The sequence below is a fragment of the Canis lupus genome, chromosome 23 (assembly GCF_011100685.1).
Source record: "Canis lupus familiaris isolate Mischka breed German Shepherd chromosome 23, alternate assembly UU_Cfam_GSD_1.0, whole genome shotgun sequence".
In the NCBI taxonomy this organism is placed as follows: domain Eukaryota; kingdom Metazoa; phylum Chordata; class Mammalia; order Carnivora; family Canidae; genus Canis; species Canis lupus.
The window spans coordinates 16,814,267-16,827,925 of NC_049244.1; the positions used below are offsets into that span (position 1 = coordinate 16,814,267).

At 35.8% G+C, this 13,659-nt stretch overlaps 1 long non-coding RNA gene across 2 annotated transcripts in view; it reads left to right on the forward strand.

Moving 5' to 3' along the window:
* Positions 1-228: 228 nt before the first annotated feature.
* The window catches only part of LOC111091971, a 51,131-nt gene continuing 37,700 nt past the window's right edge, over positions 229-13,659 (forward strand). Inside the window, exon 1 of one of the 2 annotated variants that reach the window (XR_005376931.1) lies at positions 229-349. This is a non-coding gene — a long non-coding RNA (uncharacterized LOC111091971). The remainder of the gene's footprint in view (positions 350-13,659) is intronic. The other variant, XR_005376930.1, reaches the window with a different exon arrangement.

The following is a 13,659-nucleotide window of genomic DNA, read 5'->3' on the forward strand; positions in this document are numbered from 1 at the left end:
AGCAGGCCTTCGCCATCTGGTGGCCACCGCGAGTACCTGCCCACCCGGCAGGGCTTCCCGAAGTCGCTGTTCTGGCAGGTCCTGGAGAATAATAAACAATTATTTTCTTTATCCCACTCCCATTCTTTCCCTTTAAAACTCCTTGCTGTGGGAGGGGGGGGGGGGGGGGGGGGGGGGTGGGGAGGAGCCTACAACGTGGAATTTCTAAGACTCTAAGTTCTAGTTCTGGACTGTGGCTTCCTGGCAGCAATTGCCCTGGGCTTCCCTGAGTTGCATCCATTTCTGCAAAGTGGGGGATTTGAACAACATGGATCTCTCTCAGTAGGACCCAGGAGGAGGAAATGGGATGGTAAATGAACTGCTTTCTAAACTTGCGTAGCTCCAAGTATTAGTAGGTATTATTAATTACCGGTTTTATACATGATATGTGCTGGTAAACTCAAATGCATTGGCAAATGATTCTTCATTAATTCAAAAAGTTACAGAAAATTTCAAACATACACCAAAGTAAAGAGCAATGGGCCCTCATTTATCTTCTTCCAGATACAGATATCTGTCTTCCAACTCATGGCTGCTCTTGTTTGCTCCTGTAATCCCTACCTTATTCACAAATCCCAGAAATCCTGACATCTAATCCATGATTATTTCCATACTTAGCCCTAAAACATACAGATTCATATATATATGAATTCATATATATATATATAAATTGATCACACTCACAGAATTAACAGTCTTTTCTTAGTATCATGAAATATCCAAGCATGTTTCCTTTATTGTCTCAGTTTTTGTTGTTGTTCCAGTTCGTTTGTTTTTTATAGTTGGTTTGTTTGAGTCAGGATCCAAATAAGTCCCACACATCTGATTGATGCGTCACTTCATTCTCTTAATTGAGTCGTCTTCCCCTTGCTCTCCTCTTTTATTTCTCCTTAAAATGTATTGCAGAAGTCATTCATTTTAATTTTCTAGGTTCTGGATTTTGCTAATTGCATCCCCATTGTGAAAACATGATCCTTTGGCTCTGGGTTTCCAGTAAAGTGGTAATTACACATGAAGACTTGATCTTGTTCAAGTTCTATTTTTTTAACAGAACTTTTAAAAAAAAAGATTTTACTTATTTTTTCAGGAGAGACACACACACATACACAGAGGCAGAGGGAGACACACAGGCAGAGGGAGAAGCAGGCTCCATGTAGGGAGCCCCACGTGAGACTTGATCCTGAGTCTCCAGGATCACACCCGGGGCAGAAGGCGGAGCTAAACCATTGAGCTACCCAGGCCGCCCCAAGTTCTATTGTTTGACAATATTTCATAAAGGTAATATATTCCATCAAAAGGCTCATGATGATATCTGGCTTGTCTCTCCTTGAGGCATGCCGTTGTCCATTGATGATTGTCCACTAGATCCATTATTTCATTAAGGGTTTCACAAAGGAAATAAATTTCAGTACATCTGTTATTACCAATGACATAAACACAAGAAACTTTAATTCTATGACTTTTTAAAGACGTATTTTCCCCATATTTTGGGATATAATTGAGATATGATATTTTTAAGTTTAAGGGGTACAATCTGATAATTTAATACACGTGTATATTGTGAAATGATTACCACAATAAGGTTAGTTAACACTTCCATCACATCGCATAATAACCACTTGTTTGTGTGTGGTGAGAACATTTAAGATCTACTCTCTTAGCAACTTTCAAGTATGTAATACAGTATTGTTAACTATGGTCACCATGCTGCCCTACGCTTGATCCTCATTTACTCATCTTATAACTGGACTCTTCATAGTCTTCCACCTTTTGACCAACATCTCTTCATTTTCCTTTTGCCCCTGCTGCCAACACCTGGCAAACATCATTTTATCTATTTATTTTCTTTTTAAAAGATCTTACTGATTTATTTGAGAAAGAGAGATTGAGAGAGAGAATGCATGGGGGGAGGGACAGAGGGAGAAGCAGACTCTCCACTGAGCAGGAAGCCGGATGTGGGGCTTGATCCTCCCCAGGATCATGACCCCAGCCGAAGGCAGATGCTTAAACGACTGAGCCACCCAGGTGCTCCTTATTCTCTATTTCTATTAGTTTGGCTTGTTTTCATTCCACATATAAGTGATATCATTCAGTGTTTGTGTTTGACTTATTTCACTTAGGAGAACATCCTCTAGGTTGATCCATGTCGACACAGAAGGAAAGATTTTCCTCCTTTTTAAATAATTCATTATATAGTATATATTATATGCCAGTTTTTATTATGCATCTATCAATGTACACTTAGGTTATTTCCATGCTTTAGCTATTATGAATGATATTGCAGTGAATGTGGGGGTGCAAGTATCTCTTCAGGATAATGATTCTCAATGACACTGTGAATGTGACAGAGTAAACCAAAAAGCCAAGGTCTCTGCCCGTTATATATCACCACAAGGAAACAGCTGTGGCCCTCTGGGGAACATAGGCCATAGAAAATTGAGTGAGAAAATAAACAAAGTACATGACTTGGCAAGATTTAGCAGATGATACACATTTATTGAAACAGTTTGCTACACACAAATTGCTAAGAAATCACATAAAACCAGCATATAACAAAGTGATAAAATATGTTTCCATTTGCTTTTGTACTCCCAGGGAAAATTATCAATTTCCTAATCCCCTTACAGGTATATTTCAGGAATTGATAAGGTAAAGCATCATATGTGGATCATAAGTGATAAAAAGGACTATTAAATAACTTGATGATTGTTCTAGGGAGGTGATGTCATCCATGACCCTTCTCAGGGTTCTCTGATCAAGCCCTGAGTAGGCTCCATTTCAATGCAGAGTATGCTTGAGATTTTCTCTCTCCCTCTCCATCTCCCCTTCCCACCCATGCTGTCTCTCTCTCTCTCTCTTCTTTCAAATAAATAAATCTTAAAAAAAAAACAACAAAAAAAAAAACAGCTAAGCCTGTCATGAGGTGATGTCTATTGCTTCCTGCACTTCGATCTATCCTCAGCTCTGGGGTAGTGAATGCACAGAATCCACAGAATATATGTCCTATATCCTACATAATCGCTGGTATTTTCTGATATTCTTAATATTAGCAGGCAGGTTTTATCTTTATCTTATAAAGTCCAAAAACATTCTTCAGCATTTTACTTCTTGCAGGATTCCACCTTTTTCCTGTAAAAAAAAAAAAAAAGAAAAGGTGATTATTGATCTAATGAATCAACTAATTAGACTGTGCTCATCACTAAATATTTAGAAGGCTGCAGATAAAGACCACATAGCGGCTGCAGAAAAGCAGAGAAACATGAATTGAGGTACTGTACAGAAATGCTTGTGCATGCTTGTATGTGGGAATGTGTATTTGTGCTCCAGAGAAGAATATCTTTAAGCTGATATTATAGAATATAAAATATGATTAGAATAGAATGATATGGTTATATCTAATATTTCCTTTAGGGACTTTTCTACTCAGAGCTGTCAAAACATTTTGTAAATAGACTAGACTGGGGCGGGGGGGAGATGATCCTACTCATATTGATGAAACGCTCTTCTGAAAGAACATAAAGAGAAGAGAGTCTCTAGGAATACAATTAAATCTTAATCTGGAGATGGGTGCCTTAATAACTCCTTCCCACTACTCTTTCCCTTTCAGCAAAAAGAATTTAGCTTGGCACTGAGGAATAAATGTTCCTGCAGAGTCTCTATTGTCAGGGCACTAATATCCACTAAGTATTCCATTAGAATTCCCATTAGTTTCTTTATATTTCCAAGTCTCCTTGTACTTAGGCAGGGCCATTAGAACCCAGAGAGAGAGAAGAGTGTGGATAAGGCCATTAAAAGCTGCAGCCTTTCTAAGAAGGACTTGACCAATCTGTAGTAAGCTAGCAAAGAGGAAACCAGACTCTCATCCTGCCTTCTCCCCTCCTCACCCTCCCCCCCGCCCCGCCCCCGCCCGGTCCCTTGCCAGTGTCCCTGATAGGCCAAACCCACTGAGAAGCCAGAGAACCAGGACATCTTTTGATGCTGTCATAGAAGTCAACCTCCTGGATACAGGGAGGAATGGAGAAAAGAGTAAAACTGGGGGCAATGAAGATGTGCAGTCCAGAGCTTACCCCAGCAACTCATCCCCAATGCCTTGATTGCTAAGAGTTAGACTTCTAAATACACTACAGTTGATTTGAGATGGTTCCAGAAGATGTTTCAATAATAGCTGGAAATCTGGATTCTTACATGAAAACTCCATTATATTTCAGGATTGACAACTTATTTGAAAACTCTAATGGTGTGGAGTCTGCTTCAGACTCTCTCTCTCTCTCTCTCTCTGTCTCTGCCCCTCTACTTATACTCATGCATATGCTGTCTCTCTCCCTCAAAATAAATAAAGTCTTTTAAAAAGTAGAACTACCATATGATTTAGCAATCCCATTTGGGGGAGTAATCTGAAAATAAGATATCAAAGTGATATCTACGCCTTCATGTTCATTGCAGCATTATTCGCAATAGACAAGATATGGAAACAACCTAAGTGTCCATTAACAGAAAAATGAATAAAGAAGATATCACACACATGCCCACACACACAATGGAATATTATTCTGCTGTGAGAAAGAAGGAAATCCTGCCATTTGTGACATGGATAGACCTGGAAGATATGTTAAATGAAATAAGCCAAACAGAGAAAGATAAATACTGTATGATATCACTTAAATGTGGAATCCAAAAAAGAAGAAAGAAAGGGAGGAAGGGAGGGATGGATGGAGGGAGGGAGGGAGGGAAGGAAGGAAGGAAGGAAGGAAGGAAGGAAGGAAGAAAGGAAAGAAGGAAGGAAGAAAGAAAAGAAAAGAGAAAGGAAAAGAAAAGAAAAGAAAAGAAAAGAAAAAAGAAAAGAACAGTCAATCTCAGAATCAGAGAGTAAGAAAGTGGTTGCCAGAGGCTGACAAGTAGGGGAACTAGAAAGAAGTTTTTTTTTTTTTTTTTTTTTTAGAAAGAAGTTTATGAAAAGATACTAACTTTCAGTTGTAAGATAAATAATAATTGATGCTCAGAACTGAGCATCAAATGTAAAACATGGTGACTATAATTGATAACACTATATTGTGTGATTTAAATTTGCTAAGAGAGTAGAATTTAAATGTTCTCACACATGTAAATAAATATGTGAGATGAAGGCTATGTTAACTAACTCAATGAGGGAGTTCTTTCACAACATACATGCACATCAAATCACCACAATGTATACTTTAATATCTTACAATTTTATATGTCAGTTATACCTCAATAAAACTGAAATTTTTAAAAATACAAAAAAAAAAAAAAAGGAATAGAGCTTCAGTGAGCTGTGGAAAATTTCAAATAACCTCATTTACATGCAATTGGAGTCCACAAAAGAGAATGGCATGGAAAAAATATTTAAAGGAATAATGCTCAAAACTTTCAAATGCAATGAAAATTATAAATTCACCAATCCAAATAGCTCAATAAAGCCAATCACAAGAAACATGAAAACAACAAAAAGGCTCATGTTAATCAAATTGCTTAAAACTGGTGATAAGAAAAATGCAAAAGCAGATGGGGGGTGGTGGTGGAGGGGGACACATTACGTACAAAGGAACAAAGATTAGAATGATAGCAGAAAATAAGTATAGTAGATGACAGTGAAACGTCTTTAGAGTACAGAAAGAATAAAGCCATCAATTTAGAATTCTATATGCAATGAAAATATCTTTCAAAAACAAAGATGAAAACAAAAACAAAAACAAAGATGACATGAAAACTTTTTCAGACACTTGGCAGCTGAGAGAATTCATCACCAGCAGACCTACACTTTAAGAAATGTCTAAAAGAAATGCTTCAGGTAGAAGGAAATGATATCAAATGGAAATCTGGGATCTACATAAAGGAATTAAGAGCCTTGGGAATGGTAACTACCTCGCTAAATATAAAAGACTGTTTTCTTATTTTCAAAGTCTCTTTAGAAGAAAATCAACTGTTTAGGGCAGCCTGGGTGGCTCAGTGGTTTCGGCCCAGGGCATGTTCCTGGAGACCTAGGATCAAGTCCCACATTGGGCTCCCTGCATGGAGCCTGCTTCTCCTTCTGCCTATGTCTCTCATGAATAAATAAATAAAATCTTAAAACAAAAAGCCAACTGTTCAAAATGAAAATAAGATATTGCTGTATTTATAACATACATAGAAGTAAAATATATGATTATAGCACAATGGCTAGGAGGAGAGAAATGGAAGTTTATTATCATGAGTTTTTATTCTGTACAAGTGATATAGTATGACTTGAAGGTAAACTGTGATAAGTTAAAGATGTTTGCTAAAAATCCTAAAGTAACCATTAAAATAACACAAAAAGAATGACAACGAATAAGCCAAAAAGGAGATAAAATGGAATCATAAAAAATATTTCATTAACCCAAAGAAGGAACTAAAAGAAGAAAAGGGAAACAAAGAATAGAAATGGACAAATAGAAAACAAATAACAATGTGGTAGATTTAAATCCAAAATATCAGTAATCACATTAAATGTAAATGGTTTAACCCCTCCAACTAAAATTCAGATATTGTCATATTAAAAAGTAGGACATAACTATATGTTTCCTGTAAGATACTCACTTTAAATATAAAGACATATATAGGTTAAAATTTAAAAGATTAAAAAGATGCATGTGCTAACACTAATCAAAAGAAATCTAGAGTGGCTATATTAATATCAAAGTAGACTTTAGAGTAAATAATAAAGCAGGTTATTTCATAATGAAAATGAAATAAATTTATCAATAGGTCATAATAATCCTGTTTATGAGCCTAATAACAAAGATTTATCCCAGGTTTATGTGACATTAAAAATATCAGTGACTCCTCCCCCCACCAAAATCAATGAAATTCACCATGTTTATAGACTAAGAATGAAAAACTATGCTTGTCTCCATAGATGGTCTCCATAGATGCAGAAAAAGCATTTGATAAAATCCAACATTCATTCCCAGCAAAACCTCTCAAATATCTTGTAGCAGAACTGAATTTCCTCAACCTTGTTATAGGACATCCATGAGAAACCTAGAACTAATATCATACTTACTAGCAAAAAGTAAAATGCATTCTTCTCTAGATCGGGAACAAGGCAAGGATGTTTCCTTGTACTGTTTCTACTTAATATAATACTGGAGGTTTTAACAAGTTTTAAGAAGGAGGAAAAATCAATAAAAGTCTCCCAGATTAGAAAGGTTGAAGTAAAACTGCCTTTAAAGATAACATGATCATAGACAAAATTCTATAAAGAAGTCATTAAGACTAGTACATTTTTTTTAGTGGAAGTTGTAGGATAAATGATCAATACACGCAAGTTTATTGTATTTTTTACATACTGGCAATGAACAATCAGAAATTGAATTAAGAATACTACTTAAAAATGGTATCAAAAAATTCTTAGGTATAGAACTGACAAAATATGTGACCTATACTCTAAAAACTATAAAACATTGATGAGAAAACTTAAAGAAGACCTAAATAAACAGGGAGCTATATTATGTTCACAGATCAAAAGGCTTAATATTGCTAAAAAGTTAATTCTTCCCAAATTGATACATAAATTCAGGGGGCTTTATTTTCTAGAAATTGACAAGCTGATTCCTAAAATTCCTTTGGAAATCGAAAAGACTTAGAATAGCCTAAAAACTTTGAAAAAGAAGGATTCTGTCTTTAAGATTTATTATAAAACTGCACAAACCAAGACAGTATGTATATATAGTTGACAGAAAGCCAGACAAATAGACCAGTGGAATGCAGTCGGGTATCTAGATATAGACCCTTACAACTGATACCTGACTTTTAACAACACTGTAAAACAATTCAGTAGAGGAAGGGTAGTCTTCTTAATAAAAAGTGCTAGGATACTTGGATAATCATATGTAATCTATGCTTCACACTGTATTCAAATCTGTTCATAATAATAGACATAATAATAATAGATAATAGACATAACTGTAAAATCTAGTATTTTAGCATTTATAATAATAATAATAATAGATAATAGACATAACTGTAAAATCTAGTATTTTAGCATTTATAGAAGAAAATAGGAGAAAAGCTTTGTGATCTTGGTCAAGCAAAGACTTTTTTTTCTTTTTTTTTTCTTTTTTTTAATTGGAGTTCAATTTGCCAACATATAGCATAACACCCAGTGCTCATCCCACCAAGTGCCCCCCCTCAGTACCCATCACCCAGTCACCCCAACCCCCCGCCCACTTCCCCTTCCACTACCCCTTCTTCGTTTCCTAGAGTTAGGTGTCTCTCATGTTTTGTCACCCTCACTGATGTTTTCACTCATTTTCTCTCCTTTCCCTTTATTCCCTTTCACTAATTTTTATATTCTCCAAATGAATGAGGCCATATAATGTTTGTCCTTTTCTGATTGACTTATTTCACTCAGCATAATACCCTCCAGGTCCCTCCACGTCGAAGCAAATAGTGGGTATTTGTCGTTTCTAATGGCTGAGTAATATTCCATTGTATACATAGACCACATCTTCTTTATCCAGTCATCTTTCGATGGACACCGAGGCTCCTTTCACAGTTTGGCTATTGTGGACATAAGCAAAGACTTCTAAGCAATCTCTGACATCAAATGTACTATTCCTAGAAGAAAATTCTGATATATTGGATTTTATCAAAAGTAAGTAAGAACTTACTTTTGAAAGTAAAGTTCTTACTTTACTTTGAAAGACATTGTTAAGAGAATAAGGACAAGTCATGGAATGGGGGAGATATTAATCTCTAAACGTTTTACACCTTTTTCCTTACTCAGGAAAAAAATTGGGTTGTGATTTTTATTTATATTAATTTGTTTTTTTAATGATTTATTTATTTATGTATTCATGATAGACACACACACAGAGAGAGAGAGAGAGAGAGAGAGAGAGGCAGAGACACAGGCAGAGGGAGAAGCAGGCTCCATGCAGGGAGCCCGAAGTGGGACTTGATCCTGAGACTCCAGAACCGCGCCCTAGGCCAAAGGTAGGCGCCAAACCGCTGAGCCACCTAGGGATCCCCTATTTATATTAATTTGGATCAAACTTACATTTTTGAGATATTAAGCATTTCTAGCCAAGATGATATGTCTACTTACCGAAGTCTTATTTTATACCTTTTAAAATTATGTTATGCTTTTCTTTTATAGATCCTAATTTGTTGTTGAAAATTTGTTCCTCTGTATTATATGAGTTAATCATGAATGAGGATGTTTTTAATTTTTAATTTTAAAATTTATTAGCAATATTTAAAAAGCTCTTGATTTCTCCTTATATAACTTGTTTTCAGATCTTTTACCCAATTCTCTAGTTTACACCAGAATTCTAATAAAGTTTCTTAGGGTTTCTATATAGTCATCATGCTATCAACAAATAAGATCTTGTATCTTTATTTTTACTATATGTAATACTTCTTTTGTTTTCTGTTCTTACTACTTTAGGTAGGATCTCTAAAACGATGTCTCCATCAACCATAGGGATAATTTATTGAAAGGGAGTTGACAAAGGCTGAAGAATCATACTTGACACTAGGGCATTACTTGATATTCTCTTCTTTTTATACATAGTCTTTTCAAGGTTCAAAGTCATGGAAGGCAATTCCAACTCTCTGAACTTGGGTCTCTTACCTATACTTGGCAGTATTCGGGCAATGAAAGGATATATAGGTCTATATCCAATTGAGAGGCCAAGTAATCCAAATACAATGCACTAATAAAGAGAATAACATCTGAGAAAGATCAGATACTATTACAAAGAGAGAGTGGATTCCAGGCCTCAAAAAGTGAAAAATTTCTCCTTAAATTTGTTGGAATAGCTTAGGTGTGAAATCAGTTCTCCTGATCCTATTAGTCCTAAAGCTCTCTTGCCTTCATTAAAAATATTTCATGACATCCGCTGTATTAGTCTGATCATGCTATCATAATGAAATACCACAGACTGTGGCTTAAACCACAGAATTTTATTTCTGGTAGTTCTAGAGGCTAGAAGTCCAAGGTCAAGGTGTTAGCAGGGTGAGTTTCAATCTGAGGTTTCTTCTCTGGACTTGTAGGTGGCCATCACCTCACTGTCTGCTCACACGGCTTTTTGTTAGTGCCTGTGTGTGGGGAGAGAGAGCAGACTGGGATCTGTGGTGTCTCTTCTTGTAGGGGCACTAATCCCTTCATGATAGCCTCTAGTCATGACTTCCTGTCACCCTAATCACTTCCCAAAAGCCTCATTTCCATCACATTGGGGGTTAAGTCTTAAACATATGAATTTAGGAGGAGGGACACATTCAACCCATAGCACTCCCTTTATTATCCTGAAGTGAAATTAATAAATAGTATAATTGCTTATATTCTTAATTTTATGAAGTGATTATTATCACCTAAAGTATAAAGGACACATTTAAAAGTAATTCATAATAAAATAATATGAATATTGATAAAAGTGTTTAGGTACAAATCTACTAGAAAATAGGGGTAGTTAAATATTTAACTACATGTAGAAATTCCATGACTATATATACAAAAAGGTAGATTTTGTGGGTGGGCAGGTGATTCAAATGTCACAAGGCCGAAATGAAAAACAAACCTTAATAACATTTTGGTCCAAAGTATAATCTTCTGTTAATTTAAATGATAATTGCATTTCTAAACATTCAGTTATTATTAAAACCATGCTATTGGGGGGATTGTGTTTTTATATACCTGTGCTTTATTTGCATTTGTGAATTTAGTATTTTCTTTTTTAAGTTTTTATTTAAATTCCAGTTAGTTAACATACAGGATAATATTAATTTCAAGTGTACAACATAGTGATTCAACACTTCTATACAACACCTGGTGCTCATCACAAGTGCACTCCTGAATCCCCATCATCTATTTAACACATCTCCCCAACCCCTCCCCTCTCACAACCACCAGGTTGTCCTCTATAATTTTTGGATTGTATTTATTTATTCATGAGAGACAGAGACGTAGGCAGAGGGAGAAGCAGGCTCCTCACAGGGAGCCTGATGCGGGACTTGATCCCCAGACCCAGGATCACGCCCAGAGCTGAAGGCAGATGCTCAACCACTGAGCCACCCAGGCATCCCTCTCTATAATTTAAATAAAATATTTATTTAAATTCAATTTGCCAACATATAGTATAACACCCAGTGATCACCTCATCAAGTGCCCTACTTAGTGCCCATCCATCGCCCATTATCCCATCCCCCCACTCTCCTCCCCTTCTGCAACTCTTTGTCTGTTTCCCAGAGTTAGGAGTCTCTAGTGGTGTGTCTTCCTCTCTAATTTTTCTCCACTCAGTTTCCCTCCTTTCCCTGTGTTCTCTATAATTGAGAGCCTGTTTCTTGATATGACTCTCTTTCACACTCTCTCTTTTCCCCTTTGCTCATTTGTTTTGTTTCTTAAATTCTACATAGGAATGAAATTTATATGGTAATTGTCTTTATATATATATATACATATATATATAAAGACATATATATAAAAATATAAATATATAAAATTTATATATTTTATATATATATAATATATATATAACACATTGTCTTCATTCATTTATCAGTCAGTGGACACTTGGGCTGTTCCCATAATTTGACTTTTGTAGATAATGTTTCTATAAACATTGAGGTGCATGTGGTCCCTTTGAATCTGTAATTTTGTATTTTATTTATTTATTTATTTATTTATTTATTTATTTATTTATTTATTTATGATAGACATAGAGAGAGAAAGAGGCAGAGACACAGGCAGAGGGAGAGACAGGCTTCATGCCGGGAGCCCGACGTGGGACTCGATCCCGGGGCTCCAGGATCACGCCCTGGGCCGAAGACAGGCGCCAAACCGCTGAGCCACCCAGGGATCCCCTGTAATTTTGTATTCTTTGGGTAACTACCTGATAGTACAATTGCTGGATCATAGGTTAGTTGTATTTTTAACTTTTTGAGGAAGCTCCATACTGTTTTCCACAGTGTGTGTGTGTGTGTGTGTATGCAAAATGCAAAATACCAGTTTCCATTCCCATCAATGGTGCAAGAGAGTTTCCCTTTCTCCACATCCTTGCCAACACCTGTTGTTTCTTGTGTTGTTGATTTTAGCCATTCTGACAAGTGTGAGGTGATTTCTCATTGTAAGCTTTTAAAATTTATTTTTATTTATTTATTTATTTATTTTTTTTTGGTTTTTAAAATTTAAATCCGATTTAGTTAACATATAGCGGGTTATCAGTTTCAAAGGTAGAGTTTAGTGATTTACCAGTTGCATATAACACCCAGGGCTCATTATATCAAGTGCCCTCCTTAATGCCCATCATCCAGTTTATCCTATTGTAGTTTTGATTTGTATTTCCTTGCTGATCAGTGGTGTTGAGCATCTTTCCATGTATCTACTGGCCATCTATATGTCTTCTTTGGAAAAATGTCTATTCGTGTCTTCTGCCCATTTTTAAATTGGATTATTCATTTTGGGGTGTTGAGTTTTATAAGTTTTTTATGTTTTTTGGATACCAACCCATTATGAGATACGTTATTTGCAAACATCTGCTCCCATTCTGTACATTGCCTTTTAGTTTTGTTATTTCCTTTGCTGTGCAGAAGCTTTTTATTTTGGTGAGGTCCCAATAGTTTATTTTTGCTTTCATGTCCTTGCCTCAGGAGACATATCTAGAAAGAAATTGCTAACACCAATGTCAAAGAGGTTACTGCCTATGTTCTCCTCTAGGATTTTTATGACTTCAGGTCTTACTCTTAGGTCTTACATCCATTTTGAATTTATTTTTGTATGTGGTATAAGAAAGTGGCTCAGCTTCATTCTTTTGCATGTTGCTGTCCAGTTTTCCCAACACCATTTGTTGAAGAGACGGTCTTTTTCCCATTGGATATTCTTTCCTGCTTTGTGGAAGATTGAGCATATAGTGTGGGTTCATTTTTGGGTTTCCTATTCTATTTTTGTACCAGTACCATATTGCTTTAATCACTACAGCTTTGTAATATAACTTGAAGTCTGAAATTGTGATGCCTTCAGCTTTGTTTTTCAAAGTTGCTCTGGCTATTTGTGGTCTTTTGTGGTTCCATACAAATTTTAGAATTGTTTGTTCTAGCTCTGTGAAAAATGCTGGTGGTATTTTGGTAGAGATTGCATTAAATGTGTAGATTGCCTTAAGTAGTATAGACATTTTAACAATATTCGTTCTTCCAGTCCATAAGCGTAGAATGTCTTTCCATTTTTTGTGTCATCCTCAATTTCTTTCATCAGTGTCATATAGTTTTCAGAGTACAAGTCTTTGATCTCTTTGGTTAGGCTTATTCCTACATATCTTATTGTTTTTGGTACAATTTTAACTGGGATTAATTCCTAAATTTCTTTCCGCTGTTTCATTATTGGTACATAGAAATGCAACGAATTTCTGTACATTGATTTTGTATCCTGCAACTTTACTGAATTCATTTATCAGTCCTAGCAGTATTTTGGTGAAGCCTTTTGGGTTTTCTATATAGAATATCATATCATCAACAAATGGTGAAAGTTTTACTTCTTCTTTGCTGATTTGGATGCCTTTTATTTCTTTTGTTGCTTGACTGCTGTGGCTAGGACTTCCAGTACTATATTAAATAACAGTAGTAAGAGTGGACATCCGTGTCTTG